At 42.9% G+C, this 17,626-nt stretch overlaps 1 protein-coding gene across 7 annotated transcripts in view; it reads right to left on the bottom strand.

Moving 5' to 3' along the window:
* The window catches only part of PUM2 (pumilio RNA binding family member 2), an 88,104-nt gene extending 81,084 nt beyond the window's left edge, over positions 1-7,020 (bottom strand). For 2 of the 7 annotated variants that reach the window (XM_081068704.1, XM_081068706.1), the window contains exon 1: positions 6,764-7,020. The gene's annotated coding sequence lies outside the window, so the exon portion shown is untranslated. The remainder of the gene's footprint in view (positions 1-6,763) is intronic. The other 5 variants (XM_081068707.1, XM_081068708.1, XM_081068705.1 and 2 more) reach the window with 4 other exon arrangements.
* Between the last annotated feature and the right edge of the window lie 10,606 nt (positions 7,021-17,626).

The following is a 17,626-nucleotide window of genomic DNA, read 5'->3' as shown; positions in this document are numbered from 1 at the left end:
TTACGTTGCAACAGAACTAAATAATGTCATTTGGATGCATGGTATGACACAAGAGGAGATATAAAACATCATTTTACGCAGCAGGTGTTAAAGCAGTTTTAAAAGGACATTTTCTTTATAATTTTCCAAAATGTGTTCCTTAACCACCAATTCAGTGTTCTTCGAAATAAGAGGTTTCTCATTAAATACATTTAAGATATGCTGCTCGCCAGCAACCACTTGTTATTTTGCAAGCTCAGCACATGGTCATTCTGGAGTTCATTCTCTCTGTCGTTAGCATAGTAAATGCTCTGAGAAGTTAGAAACACTTACCTTTAACCCAGTACTACCATAACTTTCTTCTGTAAATATGTTAACACAAAAGATATTTTGAAAAATCAGTATTTCAAGTCATTTCCAAGAAAACAAAGAAAAATGAATGCATGAATTATGTAACATATTTCAATGTTCTTAACTTGCATCTAAGAAAAACCATAACATGACAGGTAAGTTTTTAAATGTATAGTTTATTATCATTAGCATGACCAGTCTAAGAAAATAATACATGAACTGTACAAATCTTTGAATTAAGCAAGAGAAATCTTTTAGGTGATGAATATAAATTGTGATTTTTGAAGTTCTTCAAATATTCAAGGAACAAGCCTTGAACTGGTGATCATTTGTTTCCTTTAAGTGAGATGAGATGACCAAACCAATTTCCTAAAGATACTGAAATTCAAAAAAAATTCTAAGTTGTTTAGAAAACAACAAAAAAACCAAACACCTATAATGTCTGAATTGAAACTAAATCTCTATTAGTTTCAAGGAGTATTAAGTTACATATCCAAAGAAGCGTCTGTGGTAGAAATATTCTTGAATATTAATTTAAATGAAATTTGTATGTATTTAAATAAAAAATTTTGGAAGAAGGCACACTAAGTATCTCTATATTATAGGAAACATAAACAATAAAACAAAAATATTTGGAAAATGACGCAAATATTGAATAACAAAAATAGTAAGTAAATTCAAAGTTTAACTTCTGAAGATACAAAAATAAAAGGTATACAGTAAATTACATACAATTCTCATCCATAGAAATGAATCATACCAATTCCTTGGAGGTAGCCTTATTTCTAGTAGCAAGCTTTAAAAGAAATGTCTTATATGGAGTATTATAGAGGACACAGAGTTGTAACAGAAAATATCAACGACGTTTTCTTAGTAGAAGAAAGGTTTTATAATCTCATTTTTTCTAGTCAGTCCCTCAAGCAAAGTCACATACCTAATTCCTAACAAAATCCAGGGAAAACAATTCTACAGTAATTCTGTACGGGTTCCAGGACAATATAGTCTAAATCTTCCCAAATTATAATCTTGGATTTCCAAAGTCTTTTAGGATTGTACAAATTAGATAAACCCCTTAATCTGGTGGACCCCTACCTATCTCTCCAGTCATACTTCTTCAATTCTCCTCCTGCCCCCACTTTAACCTCTGCTATCCCCATCAAATCACTACAACATACTAATCTCTCTGGCTGACTACCATTTCATCCATCTCTTGTCTAAATAACTTTTAAACTTTACCTCTTGTGGAAAGCCTTTCCTGACCCCTGCAGTGTCTACCTATGTGAATCCACAGCACTTCTGTAACAGCACCACTAGGCACTTGGTGTACTGCACGACAATCACAAGTTGAATCACCTTCCTCTCCACTTGCCTACAAACTTCCGAAGAACAAGGGACCAATTAGAACCATCTAAAGACAGTCTGGCACACGATTGGCCTGCAGATCTCAAAAAATGTGGGCAAATTTCTTCATGAAAAGATACAATTTAAAATATCCACAATAACAAATAGACTGAATGTTCACCAAATATTACTCCACGAATATCTTCTCAACCACACTTGTAATATTAGCAAACAATGCTATCTTTGGCAAGATTCTAGAGAACTCTATTCTGCTAGTGTGAAGAGCCACATAATTTAGAGGTTAAATGAAGGCACCTAAAAAATTTCCTTTGATGAAAAGCAATCAATTACTTTTCATCAAGCAATCAACTGCAAGGAGATCCAAGAAAAAATATGTAGGCAAAACTTGGAGTTATTCTTTCTAAACTTCCAATATTAATTCTGTTTGTTGAATTGGTTTTAAAGATTCAGGTTTTACCATAAAAAAACAATGTTTTGCATTTAATCATCTTAAAAGTGCTGATAAAATACTGTGTAGATATGTTAATAAATGACCTGGTCACCAAAAACGAAAGACGTTAAGTATCTCTTTATCTGTATATAATTCTTTCAGGTATTTAATAAATCATACAATACATTCCATATTTTTCTCGACCTACAATTCGCCTCATTTGACTGCCTAACAAAGACATATTTAAGGTCATGTTGCCTCTACCACTCATTTACCTTCTTTAATATCTGAATGAAAACCAGTTACATCTTATACAGTCAAGTTAAGACTATCTCCCACTGATCACTAAGAACTTTCAGAAATAGTGCCTAAAATCAGAGACCGCCACTTTGAGATCTAGAACTTGCTACTCTTGTCATAAGATGTCCACAAAGAACTATCCTCAAACTAGGTTTTCTACATACTCATTTTTCAAGAATAAGAGGGAAAAAATGTAAAAAAGCCCCCCCACACACACTTTTTTTTTTTTTTTAATGTACTCTGGCAGTCACTTGCAGCTTTTATTCTCCTAGGCAGGTATTGAATAAGTGGTTTTGTAGTGTCATTTTATAGTCAATTTCACCAAATCCCTTCCAGGAAGCATTTTTGTAGTCCAATATACATTTTACCCTAGGTAGGTGATAATGACTGCCTTTTTTCCCTGTCCAATTGCAATCAATCAAAGTATTCTGACACACCAACTACCTCTTCTCCCTTCTCCTTTCACACCTCTTCCCTGTTTTTCTACTTGACAGCTACAGTGAAATCCTGGCATATGCACAGTTATACACATCTGGATGTTTTCCAGTACTCTAAAATCTTTTATCTGTCCACGACAAAATAGTAAGAGAGTAACAAGTTAAGAGAAAATCTGATATGTGAACTGAAAACAGGTGGGATTACAGTGGCTAAATTTGCAGAGGTGGAATATATTAAAGAAACTATGACATAAACTGTCAACATGCTTGAATAACCAATCCTTTTTAATTCTCTAAAGCACTTTTAAGAAATATAAAAAGGAGCCATACAAGGGTAAAATGTAACTTTTCATTAGACAAAAATTTACCACAATTTCATTAAGAATTAAAATGACTCCCTGGAAGGTGACTGATTAGGCAAATCTTGAATTTTTCATTTATAAAGAAGCTGGATCTTTTGAGTTACTGGAAGAAAACGCCACTAAGGAAAAGAAAATACCTGGGGTGCCAAAAAAATGTATACACATGGCTTGTATTCATCTTTTGTTATCAGTATATATTGAGTTATCACAATTTTAATAGTTTTTTTCTTTCTTAAAATATGTATACAAGGGCTGGTTCGGTGGCACAGGCGGTTAGAGCTCCATGCTCCTAACTCTGAAGGCTGCTGGTTCGATTCCCACATGGGCCAGTGGGCTCTCAACCACAAGGTTGCCAGTTTGATTCCTCGAGTCCCACAAGGGACGGTGGGCTGCGCCCCCTGCAACTAAGATTGAACATGGCACCTTGAGCTGAGCTGCTGCTGAGCTCCCGGATGGCTCAGTTGGTTGGAGCGCAATCTCTCAACGGCAAGGTTGCCGGTTCGACTCCCGCAAGGGATGGTGGGCTATGTCCCCTGCAACTAGCAACGGCAACTGGACCTGGAGCTGAGCTGCGCCCTCCACAACTAAGACTGAAGGGACAACTTGACTTGGAAGAAAAGAAAGTCCTGGAAGTACACAGTTTCCCCAATAAAAAAAGGAAAAAAAATGTGTATACATTTTAACCTTTTAAACTTATGTCTCTCAACAAACTGCTACCTGAAACTCCGAAAAAAAAAAAGCATTTAACATGCATCCACCTATGTAATAAGGCTATAGTGCTTCACTAGAAAAGCTTGAAAATATTTATCGGCAAATTCACCTTTTCCACTACAAAAGCAGTAAATTTTAAATAAAGAACGTCTATTATATTGCTAAACAAAAATCACTACTAAATCACTACTAAAATTATTAGCATCTAAGTGATAGAGTCTGAGGAAACCATTTCCCAAAATCAGAATTCAGAAGTGAGGGAGAGACACAGGAGTTAGACTGACGGCAATCCAGACAGCTACTTTATTACTGATAAAGCTACACTGGAAAGCATAATTTAGACTCAGGCCAACTGAGCTCACCACCACACCCCACAATTATTCTAACCCAGTCACAGGTAGCACTGGGTAGCCATACTCCTCCTCCGGAAAGGGCAGAGTCTATCCCTGGTGGCCTCAAGAAGCAGCAGAACAAAGTGCTTTCTGCAGGGGGCAGACTCCCAAAGAGAAAAAGAAGAAAAGGGCTGAGCCATTCTCCATCAGTTCCTCTTACAAATTCATGAAAGGCAAGAGTGAGGAGATGGGACAATTGGAGCAAGTAGGACTATTTTTATACCTTCTTAAAAATACATCAAGAAATCGGTCACAAACCAATTTAGCCAGTTATAAGTACAATTTTTATCTTAATCACACCTGTCAGTAAAATGGCCTCAAACTGTGAATGCAAGCCAAAGCCACATGAGACACATTCGGCTGTTTAAAATATCCATGTTCTAAGAAAACTTAAAAATACAGAATACAGTCTTAGAAACCCACCAAGTTTAAAGGTCGTTGAGTTAGGAAGTACGCAGAACTTGAGTTCAGGGGACAGGAACCAACATACACTTAAAACTATGAAGATCCTATCAGTGTCTATAAAAAGGAGGCAGTCTGGTCACTGAGAAGATTGGCTTTGGATTCATACCTGGCCCAAATCTGTGAGCATAACTACTTCTGCCAGTTAGGATAAGTACCTACGCAGGAAGACAAATTGTCTCACCACCAGAAAAGATTTACAAACAAGTACTGAAGATCTAAGAGAACCAAAATCCTAATATTAGTGTATGTTAAGACCGCATTATTTGGTTTATACACTTGTAATGCCTAAAAAAATTGGCCTATTAAAGTGACAATCTTGTAAGTCCAATTTAAATATGGCAGTAATTTAGACTTCTTTTTAAAAGTTGAAATCTTACTAAGTATTGGAACATCTAAGAGAACTTTGGACTCAAATTAAGAAAACTATTAAAATTACACGTAACTTTTGTTTGAAGATGTTTAGGTTTGTTAATAGGAAATCTAACTCGAAGATAAAATAGCTAGACTTGTGAAATAAGAAAAATGAACTTAAAAAATACTAAACTTTAAGAACCAGGATTCCAATCTGTAAGGTTCTTTTAAATTAAAAGTAAATGTTTTCTGTGTACAAAAACTGCACTTGAGGACACCAAAAGACAGTTCTAAATAACTTAATTTCACCAAAAAGTGGACTTGCAAAGACATTTCTTGTAGTACGGAAAATGCCAAGAACTATTTACGATGACTGTGCAGATAAAGCAAATAATTTTTAACAAGCAGGATATCGAAAGACTAAGAACAGAAGCGTATTAGTCAATTAAAAATATTTATCTTTACTTTTAACAGGATTCCTAGCCAGAATTCCTTAAATCATCCTTCAATACTCTACGGTCACATGGTTTGGTCACCTATTAAACGTGAATCTCAGCAGTAAACAAGTTTTTTAAGCAGTAAACAAGTTTTTAAGATCGTTAGGTAATTGCCTTTATTAGAACTGTTTTCTTGACATGCAATACTTTTACATGCATCACATTTCTCTTAAGCATTTAAAAACATTTCTGTCTAATAAAAGATTTCTCTAAAAACCTGTAGAAAGAAAATCTGTCTCCAGTTTTAACAAGTTAAAAATCTCACAAAGTACCAAGTCCTGATTTTAACTGATATGCTTGTCTTATTACGGCTAATATGTCCGCAATACTTCCCCCGCCAATGTGTAAATATCTGTTAGAATGAAAAGCTGCTAAGAAAAGTGGGTTTTCCCTAGCCCTGTTCTGCTCCGAGGCAGCATTAACTTTTTACAAGCGTGTTTGGGCACAACACTTGAAAACAATTTGTTTTCCCCAAATGTAGCCCAATTCGGATACAAAACTATCGCTCAAATGTCTGAAACCTCTCATCTTTTCTTTGACTTTAATTCACCTAGTTTTGAGGACCGACAATCGGTTCCAGTAACAAAAACAACCACCACCCAACATTCCTCCCTCGAGGCACCTAACGAGCCGAACCCCCGTCGCCGCTGCTTCCAGACCCACACCTGCCCACCGCGGGCTTCTCCGGGACGCACGCGGGCCCGCGGGAATTCCCACGCCCGTTTCCACAAACCCCCTCCGCCCTCCTCGCCCACTGCCAAGTCGCACGCGTCTCCGGGTCCAGCCGGCTTCTGCCCCCGTTCGGAGCCCGAGAGCTGGGCGGACGGACCGCCCGGCGACGAAGCCCAAGCGCGCCGGAACCCCAGAGCCGCGAGAATGTGGCGTGGGGGAGGGAAGGGAGCGGGAAAGCCGAGAGCCCCCCACGCGGGAGCACACCCCCTTCCGGCACCCCTCCCCCGGCATTGTGCGAGCGGGCCCCAGGCCGCAGCGGCCCCGGGCGGCCCGCAGGCCCCGTCCGCCCTCCCACCCGCGGGCTGCTCCCGCCGAGGCCGCCACACAAAGCTCGAGGAGCCAGCCCCTGCGGCGCCAGAGGACGGGGACGCGGAGCAAGCGCGGGCGGACTTACGGGGCTGCTGCGGCCGCGCTGCCTCAGCCGGGAACACCGACCGTTGGGCACACGGCGGCGTCGCTCTTAGACGTCCTCCCCTCCTCCGCCTTCGGTGGCGGCAATATCTTCTTTCTCCACCTACCTCCCTCCCCCCCACCCCACCTCCTCCTTCTCCTCCCCCTCCTCCTCCGAACCACCGAAGCACCGAGGGTGAGACACAGAGACTCACAACAACATGGCTGCCGCCGCCGCCACCCCTCCCCGCCCCTCCCCCCGCCCACCGGGCGCGCGCAGTGCACTCCGGGAGAAAGGGGAGGAGGGGGCAGGTACTCACCGCCGTGCGGCTCCTCTCGGAGGCGTCCGACGCTTCTCCCGCGCTCCCGGCGCCGGCCGGCGGGAGCTCTGCGCGTGCGCACGCTCTCCGCGCGCGCGCGCGCGCGTTGCGGCCGCTCCTCCGGCGTGTGCTCCTCCGGCGTGTGCTCCCCCGCCTACACCGTGGGGGCTCGCGGCAGGTTCTCGGCGCGGCGGCTGCCCCGGGCGGGAGCGCGCGCCACCCGAGGGCGGCGCAGGCGTGGTGTTTCCGAGTGCTGCTTTTGGCTGTCTTCCCGCGTGGGGCCTCGACTTCCGAATCCGCTTACCCCCCTCCCCGCCCCGCTTCCTCCTGGGTGGCTCATTGTTCTCCCCCAACGGCGGTGTACTGCTCGCCTTCTGCTTCCGGGGTGCTGGTACCCACAGACGCCGGATGGTAATCCGGGCCTTTGGGTTTCACCCGTACCCTCTCCTCGCAGCAAGACGATGGAGACGCATTTGGGTGGAAAAGGGAACTCCTTCCATGGACTGTCATCCACGAGCCGTTGCCTCCTGGCGAGTGGAGCCGACTCAGCAAGTTGCCGGCCCTCGACGCCGGCTAAACACAAAGGAAGCTCGGGTCTCGCCTGCCGGGCCGGCGGTTCTCCCTCGGGACTGATTTTCGTCACTCGCAGCCTGCCCTCGCCCAGCACACTCCCTCCGCAGTGGAGACTCCCCGCCGGTGCTGCCGGCCTGGCCGGGCTCCGTGGCTTTGGTGGTGGCCATTCCGGGCAGGAGACCCAATTCGTGGCCTCTCCCTGTCACACGGCTGTAATGTGGTCGCTGTGTCCAACTTGTTTTCTCTTCCACGGTTTGCACAACGCCTGGCTCTCCTGACATTGTGTACTTGGGAAGCAGAGTGCCTTGTTTGTCTTTGCTCATCCTTCCGGGCGACTGTGAGCTCCACGAGGACCCACAGGGACCATTTACTGTCTTGTGCGTGCGGTGTTCCCCGGTGCCTAGACCGTCGTCCGGGGTTTAACAATTGTGTCGAATGCACGAACTCCTCCGTGTTTCATTATTACCAAAAAGCGTATGACATTGAAATCTATCTCAAGCTTTTGCCTCTGGCCTAAATTTAAGGCTTTTAGATATTTCCACTTGAATACTCTTCCTGGCACCCAGCATGTTAAAAACTGAGCCCATCTCCCACCCCCCAACTCTTGCGTTATCTCAGTAGGTGGTGGTGCCACCAGCTATTCAGTGCCCCCAAATTAGCCCTTTGAACCATCCTTGTCTCTTCCTCTTCTACCCCTCTCTCCACCAAGGCAACTTGTGAAGCCTTGCAGATTTTTACTTCCCAAATGTTTCTGGAGACAGTCTTTTCCTCTGCTTCCCAGGTCTGGATTTCTGTAGCAGGCCCTCAGTTAGCCTTCCTGTGTTCAGTCTCACTCCCTCCGGTCAGTTGTGATCACTGCCATCTAAAATGAAAATCTGATTCCTGGCACTCATGCCTTTTCTTCAACTATTCTATTGCTTCCTGTTACCCACACCTACATTTCCCAAGTGTGTTCTGTTCCGTGCTAATAGGTATTACTTTAAGAAATGTCCCATGATCAAGTAAATATGGAAGACACTGGGATGGACATGTTTTGCCTGCCTTATCCTTCCCCCGCCATTGGGCTGATAATAGCGGAAGAGTTTACATAGTTGTTTAATCTAGGTGAAAATAGGTGGAGCCATCAGAGACCCTCCCTCCCTCAGAATTCGGAATTGAGACCAAGGGACCCCGATATGCCCCTGAGAAGTCTGTTGAACCAGGGATCTCTGGGCTGACTCGTCCCACCAGGTGGACAGGGAACCCATAGAGAAGAGTGGAGTTGAGAGAGAAAAGGAGAGTCCTGGCAACGTTTCTCGTCCCCTTTCTTCCTGTACCTTGCTGGCAGCCTCTACCCTTGGATTCTGTAACACACGCTTAGATGCTTGTAATAAATTCTGCTTTTTTGCTTCAGCTAGATAAAGTGAGTTTCTGTTACACCCGAGAGTCCTAAAAGCCATGTGTATAACATAGTTATTATCTATTTATTTACTGCTTACAGTATGCAAGCACTGAAGCACTTTCCATACATGGTCTCATGTAATGCTCCAGTGTCCCCGTGAGCAGGGCAGCTCTGTGGGCATGTGCCCTGTGCAGACCTCAGGCTTTAGAAGGGTTCCACAATTGGTTTACTGTTCTGTTGTCCCCACGCAGAAAGTCAATAGTTTTTGGAAAAGAGGCCCTTTAGTTTCATTTTACACTGGGCTCTGCATATTGTATAGCCCATTCTGTCTATGAGGTATTATCTCTATTGATAAAAGGCTACTACCAGACTTCTTAGCACCTTTAAAATCAAAATGTGCGTTGTAAATATCCAAGAGAGAGGCATAGTACGCAACATTTCCCAAACAAATTGGATTCTAGAAGACTTTATTTTTTAAAAAATAATCTCTTAGAGGTTTTGTACTCTGCAGAACACAGGTTAAAGCCCAACCCTTTAGTGATCTGACTCCCCCTATCTCCAGTTCCTGATTCCCTAAGCCAGTGAGCAGTTTCTTGACTCTGCCTTCACACATGCTTTGCAATCTGGCCTTGCTCATTAAGCACCCTCTCTTTATAATTGGCTTCTCTTGTAGATTTACCTACAAAGAAAGAATGCACTCCTTAGCTACTATAAATATTAGATAGTTAAGGTGGACGTTGTAATTGAAGCCTGACAGCCACTCTAATCACGTTGGGGAGCTTGTTAGAAATGCAGAATCTCGGCCCCATTCCAGAATTACTGATTCAGAATCTGCATTTTAACAAGATTCCCGGGCAATCCTCTACACAATAAAGTTTAAGAAGCATTGGTAAACCAACCACAGTAATTTCATCTGACTTGATAGGAACTGGTTCTGTAATGGATGTGTCATCCATTTTGAGCCAGTGAGACACAAAGAGGTGTCAACACAGAGCATCTCTCTCTGAGCCAGTCTCTTGTCTCCTTCTGGATATAAACAAGAAAGCATGATGCCCCAGTTCCTGCTGACAGGCCTTTTATGACCGCAAGGGAACCCAGACTGCTGCCAAGAATGCCACCGTGTTTCCCCGAAACTAAGACCTAGCTGGACAATCAGCTCTAATGTGTCTTTTGGAACAAAAATTAATATAAGACCCGGTCTTATATCATGTAAGACCTGGTCTTATATAAGACCCTGTATATTATATTTATTATGTTTATGATATTTATTACATTATACTATATAATGGTTTAATTAATATAAGACCAGGTTTTCTATTGTAGTAAAATAAGACTGGGTCTCATATTAATTTTTGCTCCAAAAGACGCATTAGAGCTGATGGTCCGGCTAGGTCTTATTTTCGGTGAAACACGGCAGTATCCTACCCAGAGTATTCATTCTCCCCTTCTTCTTTAGTAGCAGGTCCTGTGGATGTTCCTGTGGGCTGGAGGAGGTGTATGATAAAAGGAGTGTTCAGACTTTCCAGCAACATGCATTGCATCTTACGAATGTGTCTACGTGGCCTGTTGAGACAAGTGGTTCTCAACCAGATTTGCATATCAGAATCACCGGGGAAACATTTAAAATAATATAACAACTCCCAGGCCCCACCCCAGAGATTTTGATTTCATGGGGGTGAGCTGAAGCCTAGATGTTGATATTTTTAGAAAGCTCCTCGACTGTTTATAAAACATAGCCACTGAAAACCACCAGTGTAGACAGATCGTATCAGCACAATGCCATCTTAATATTCCCTAGGCAAATGCCCCCTTTCCACTGGGACTGCTTATGAAACTTTTTACAAACTCTTTTTATAACCAATTGTTTTTAGAACAAGAAATGCAGAAAAGTTTGAATCATCCCAATATCACTGAATCATCCCAATATCCCAATATCACTGAAATACTAATATCCACATTTGGCGAACACCATTGTTACGTGTGTAGATACAGATAGTGGATGGATGAGAGCTACACAGATAGTAGCAGGAATAGGGTCAATCTGCACGTGCTATTTTTAAAACACGGTGTTGAATTTAGTCTTGAATTTAAGAAGAGAAATAACTGAAGAAATTACTCAGATGTATATTTCTTCTTTGCAAGAGAGATTGATTCATAAAAGGGTTCTCAAAGGTTAAACAAAATTATAAAAAATCATTAATAGGACGGGATGACTTTCAAACTGTGTGCTTCACTATTGGTCAAAAGAGTTTCTCTTTTCTTATGGAAAAGTCTAAAAAGCATGAAAATTAGCACTTTCACTTCCTTCTACCTCTTCCCCATACTTCCTAATTGTTTTGCTTATAGTATTTTTCGCTTTGTCAGGGTTTATAACATTTGCATTCTATGTTTTATTCATCATTTACCTATTGATTTGTCTTAATTCAGTATTTATTTGACTTTTGTATGATGTGCTCCTTCTCAACCTGTCCCCCACGCGCCTAATGGAAAGGTGGAAAGGCCACTTCTTTTTTTTCTGGCTACTCAAGTTTCCATGGGCAGATCTGGCACACTTTCTTTTTGTTTTGAGCTGTTGCGGGTGAAATCTTTTTGATAGCTTTCTTATTCATCTGGGACCAACGTATCTTACCTTCAGAGCTATAGTTTGAGTATTAGATACAGTTTTAAGCCATTTTTCTGTAGTTTTAAGCCACTTTTCTGTAGCCTGATGAAAAAGCTTAGTCAGCACTAAGTTGAATTCTTGCTGGAGGGCTTAGATTCTCTTGAATATTTTTTGCCAAGACCCATGCCATCCAGTCAAGGGTGTATTTTACTCCCATTGGCTTTTTCTTGTTCTGTCAGCTAAAAGGGTCCTAGAAGATGGCAAACTATGGTCATATCCACTTTGCTTCCTGGCTTGTCCTGTCGTAGCAGCATGGTCTCTTAGAGACCTATCTCAGTAGTGAAGCAAAGCGAGAGCCCTGACCAACTTGTGCATAACTGCCGGAATGCCCCTGCCGCTTCCAGGACTGAGCCCAGTTTCTTAAGGAATTGTCTGTTTGTGGAGGCTTGGTTTACATCAATTTCCCATTTTTTAAATTATGAGGAAATTTTTCTTAGATGTTCTTAGTCTGGTGACCTTACGTAACATAGAATAATCGCTTGATCTCGAAGTGAAATGTTCAGTCTCAAGTAGAACATTTCTCCAAAGCTTTCCTTTCCAATCTCAAAGTCATTCCCACCGTTTCTTTCTGTCATTCTGGTGGTATTCTAAGGAGCAGCGTGGCTTGTTGCTCCCTTGCCCTAAAGCCTTCACAAAGGAAAGATCCCACTGTTAGCTAAACCTTGACTATTGTTCTCCTGTGACAGGCAATAACACAGTGGGCATCTGGACTGTGGTATGTTTGGAACAGTTGTTCTAGCTTGGATAAGCTATGGTAACTGTGGGTTTGCTTATCTTCTCTGAATGTTTATGCGTGAGGCCAGTGCTGTCCTAATCTTACAGGTTCCGTTGACCCCTGAAGGAGAGCTAACTGAATATTAGAGGAGAGCTGGAGGCATTTCCCTGAATGTGAACATGCCTGCATAGGGTGGGGCTCTCCCAGCTTATTATGGTTTCAGGAGGAAAATACTGGGTATTCCTTGCATTTGGGCATGGTGAAGAGTAGGGATTTTCTTGGCTTAAAATAAGAAAGTTTAGATCCTAGAGACAGAGAGATCCATGACTGGCCAATGTCTCTCACTAAGGCAAAGGTGAAAACGCACCAGGAGGCGGAGCTACCTCAGACATGCCACGCTTCTATAATTCCCAGAGGATGACTTGCATACCATTGAGGTGATTCTGAGGCTGTGAGAAGGTAAGTCAGGGAGTCAAATTATGCTCATAAATTCAAAAATAAAAATCACCAGTAGTCTACGGTGTCGAGGAAAATCTACTGGTTTCTTGTACTTTATAGACTGCCAGGAATGGAGATTTTTAAATGTAGATTATATTTTCTCATTTTGTCAGTAAACATAGGAAAAATATATACAAAATATTATAGAAAATTTCCCAGTAGTGCAGTAGGCTCACTGTGATATTGTGATTTATAATGTGGATGAAAAAGAGGCACTAAGAAATCTAACCAAAAGTAACCTCACGGAGTGTTCCGATCATACATTCTTAACTGGCCAGATCATAGTGTGTAGTCATGCCCCAGGTCTATAACTTCTTTAATAAAAGATTTGTGCTTTTGTGCGCTAAGTTAACACCTTCGAAAGGCCAGAAATAATAGTCTTTTCCAGACCCCTCCAATTCTTAATCACCTTCAAGGAAGCACATAATCTTGTTAACTATACTGTACTTTGCTTTCTCCCACCTTCATGTAATCTTCCTTATAGTCCCTCCTTAATTCCAAAGGTATAAAAAAAAACACAGCAAACTGTCATTCTCCAGAGCGTTTAAGATCTTGCTTCCCAGCATTGTCCTCAATTTGGCTCAAGTAAAATCTTATAAAAATTCTCTACAGGGTTGTATCCTAAAAGGTGATGTAAGACCATTGGTAAATGTAAACGTAAGTAAGGGACAAAAAGGAACAAAAAGGAACACGTCTACTAGTTTGGAAATTGACCCCTACGTGAAACCATGGTAATTTCATATTTTCTTAGGTCACATGGTACTGGAAATTAATCGGCTTTTTATGGGACAAAATGTATACTTCAAAAATGTGCTTTATATAGGGAAGAACTTTCTTCAGTTTTCATGTTCGTTTTTACAAAATGAATGCTTTCCTGATTTTAACCCCTTTTCTGCAGCGTTAAGTACTATGTTTCAGTGAATGGTGTTTCAATTATATGTAATAAATAGTGGATCAAGTAAAAAAAAATTCTCTACAGGTTTGGACATTTCTTACATTGACAATAATAAGAAATATATATTTGGTCTTCATCGCCATTCCTGGCAGAGCTGTTAAAACCTTTGGAATTCATTCAGGGAAAATAGAGATAAAGGTGTCGTTTGTTATTCATAGTAAGTCATTTTTCAAGCACACCTGAGTTTATGTTAATATAGTGACTTTTGGAAACCCCATAAGGGTGGGGACTGGATGCCAGAGTAACCAACCAGGTAATTAGAGGGTTGGAACTTTCAGCCTATCCCTCACCTCTGGAGAGGTGTTAGAGGTTGAATTAATCACTAATGGCCAATGAGTTAATCAAACATGCCTGCATAATGAAGCCTCTATAAAAGCCCTAAACAACAGAGTTCAGAGAACTTTTGGATTGGCGAGTAGGTGGGGGTGCTGGGAGGGTAACACAGCTGGAGAGGGCAAGGAAACTCCTCTGTACCCCTTCCCCCATACCTTGCCTTATGTATCTCTTCCATCCAGTTATTTTGACTTGTATCCTTTTATAATAAACCCATAATCTAGTAAGTAAACTATTTTCCTGAGTTCGGTGAGCCTCTTCAGCAAATCATCGAACCCAAGGAGGGTGTTGTGGGAATCTGGCAACTTCTGATTTATAGCCAATAGGTTAGAAGCACAAGGAACAATCTGGGTGTGTGTTGGCAGCTGAAGTGGGGTGGGGAATGAGTCTTGTGGGACTAGCCCTTAATTTGTGGGTCTACAATAATCCCAGGGAGATAGTGTCAGAACTGAATTGAGCTGAATTGTAGGACATCCAGTTGGTGTCTACAGAGAATTGGGGAATTGTTTGGTGTGGGTGGTCACTACATTTGGTGACCAGAAGTGAAATATTGAGAGTAGTAGCAGGAGAAACAGTTTTTTCCTTTAGTTGGTGTAGAAGAGGAAACAAAGAGTGTTTCCTACTCATTCAGCCTCAGTGTGAGGTCCCTTGTGTGTTGTGTGTGTCAAAAGGGCTTTACTAAGTCTCTCCATCACCGAAGCTCATGGAGAAGGATGATCCCAGAGAGAAAACACAGCGTGACATGGACGACAGGACTGCCCCATCACGTAGCCGTCTCAGGTTGACAGGTAGAGCCAACATTCAGCATTTTATAGACGATATTAGAGAAGCAAAACTTCCTTTGAAATACTGACATAAGCAAAACCTATGAATCCTTAAACATTTAAAAAAAATTTTTATTGGGGAATATTGGGGAACAGTGTGCCCTTCCAGGACCCATCAGCTCCAAGTCAAGTTGCCGTCCTTCAGTCTAGTTGTGGAGGGCACAGCGCAGCTCCAAATCAATCCATTGTCCTCACGCTAGTTGTGGAGGGCACTTCACTCAATTGTCTCACCGGTCCATGTGGGAATCGAACCGGCAAGTTGGTGTTATGAGCACTGAGCTCCAACCAACTGAGCCACCCAGCCGCCCTAAAACCTATGAATCCTTGACCATGAATAGTAACATATAGTTTGAAGTGAGAAGTAAACATCCTAGAGCAGACTACACCATGTGGGACAATCCCAGCATGGTTCCCACAAAGGAGGTCACGGAAGAATCCTCGGACTGAGGAAATCCGAGAGGAAGAGACTATTATTCATTCTCTTGGCTGCACTAATTCATGGCTTTTCACCAGCTTCCAAGTGAGGAGAAACTGAAGGCCAAGATCAGAACCTTCTGCACAGCATTTATAGTTTATTGTCTACGAGAATTTAGAGTAAACTGATTGTGGTTCTCATTCCAGGGTTGTGTGCTCCTCTTTTTCAACTAAAACTTTTGATATCTACACAAAGTCCCAAATAAAAACTCAAGGTTTTGCTACAGATATTAGAGCTGGATGAATTTTATTGGACTATTCACGTCAAAGATCTAGTACATACATTGTTCAAACGAGGTGAGTAGCTGCCCTTCCAGGCTGCTACTTGAACGATATTCTTCTGGGAGCGATATCCCTCACGGGACATGCATATCCGAATGCCCACCGGTAGTGTCACCCACCACACATGCCTTAGGATCACCTGCATGTACCCATATGCCCAACATGAGTGGCATGACCTCATTGTGCCCCTGTGTACGTACATGCCCATCGGCATGCACATTTGCAGGGTCACCCTCTTTAGTGGACTATGATGACTGTGTCCAGGTCCTTGGCCTATCTCTTTCTTGATTCCTGACTTTCATTTTCTCTTCAGAGAAATACCAGATCTCAGCACTGAAAGCGTTTCTGCATGATAGCTTCATTCTTCCTGTTCGCTCAGATCAACATTCTGACTCATCCCTGGTGTCATCTGTGACCTTTACCTTCCTTTAATACTGCACATACAATGCATCAGAAAACCTTGTTGGCTCTGCCTTTGAAACAAATATATCCAGATTCCATCCATTTCCTACAACTTCCATTACTGCCACCCTCAGCTGAATTAATGCAAAGCCTTGTCTCCCTGCCTCCACCCTTGCCCAGCTCTAGTCTATTTTGTACCCAGAGCCAGTGTGTTCCTTTTATTACTCAAGTCAGACTATGTCTCTCCTCCGCTTAGAGACTTTTAAGGCCTTCTCACATCACTTGGAATAAATCTAGAATCTTTGTCATGACATTTGTGATCTGACTCCTTGCTACCTCTCAGATCTACCCGTCACCCTTACTGAAGTCACAGTGGATACTTGGCTGTTCCTCACACACACCAGCACCCTTGCTTCAGGGTCTTCGTGTTTTTAATTCCCCTTTCTGAACCATTTCCCCCCCAGAGTCACACATAGCTCACTTCCTCACTTCCTCCATGCCTTTGCTCACATTCATTTTGTTGGGAAGCCCTCCGAAGACTCTTCCTTAGAGAACACACACACTTACGTCTCTCCCTGCCATTCTGGATCCCCTTGCTCTGATGGATTTTTCTTCATGGCACTTAGCACCGCTCATGGTATCATCTGTTTCTTTCTCGTCTGTCTTCCCGTACTAGGTCTGTGAGGGCAGGGATGTTTTTGTGTTCACTGCTGTACCCCAGCTCCTATATGGGGTAAATACATAAGAAATATGTGTGGAATGAGTGAATGAACTCCTCGTGGGAAGGTGGCTCCTCACGCTTGCCTAAGTGTCTCTGGGAAAAAGCTTTTGTAGGGATTACCTCCAGGTCCTCTGAAGAGACATGGTCAGTGAGAGTGCTATCTGGTTCTGTTTCTGTCCTCACCAGAGCGGGCAGCTGCCCCGGGAAAGTAAGGTTGAGCGGTGGGAGAGATGACACTGTGAAGTGTTTATGTTTCTAGAAGTGCTGGCCCCGTGAAATGGAGCCATCAAAACCAGTCTGACAGGTGTGAGGGCAGGATTCTGCCCAGACTAGTAAAAATGAGAATCATGGGGGCCTCCCAAGCACTGATTCCGTGCATGCTGAGCAAGACTAGCAGAGAGGACACTGCGGCAGTCCCTTAGAGTTCTTGCTGAAAGACAGGGACTGAGACAGTGAGGGGAATGGGGCATCGCCCCAAAACACAAAGGGTAGGGAAGCTGCAAAGCTGTTTTGCCATGAAACCAGCAGCTACAGGTAAGCAGGCCTTACTTTCAGAGTCATCCATTCATTCGGCGAATATGTACTGAGTATGTGCCAAGCACTGTGTTAGGCCTTTGAGGACTGTTGTAGGACCTGGAGATTTCTGGGATATGGACCACAGGGCCACAGGAAGGGGCCGAGGTTGGCTCAGGAGAGGGCCCAGACCACCTTCAGTTCAGAGTCCTCT

This window comes from Rhinolophus hipposideros, assembly GCF_964194185.1.
Source record: "Rhinolophus hipposideros genome assembly, chromosome: 12".
Lineage (NCBI taxonomy): Eukaryota > Metazoa > Chordata > Mammalia > Chiroptera > Rhinolophidae > Rhinolophus > Rhinolophus hipposideros.
Note: the sequence above shows the minus strand (reverse complement) of the source record. Positions and strands in the feature narration are given on the sequence as shown.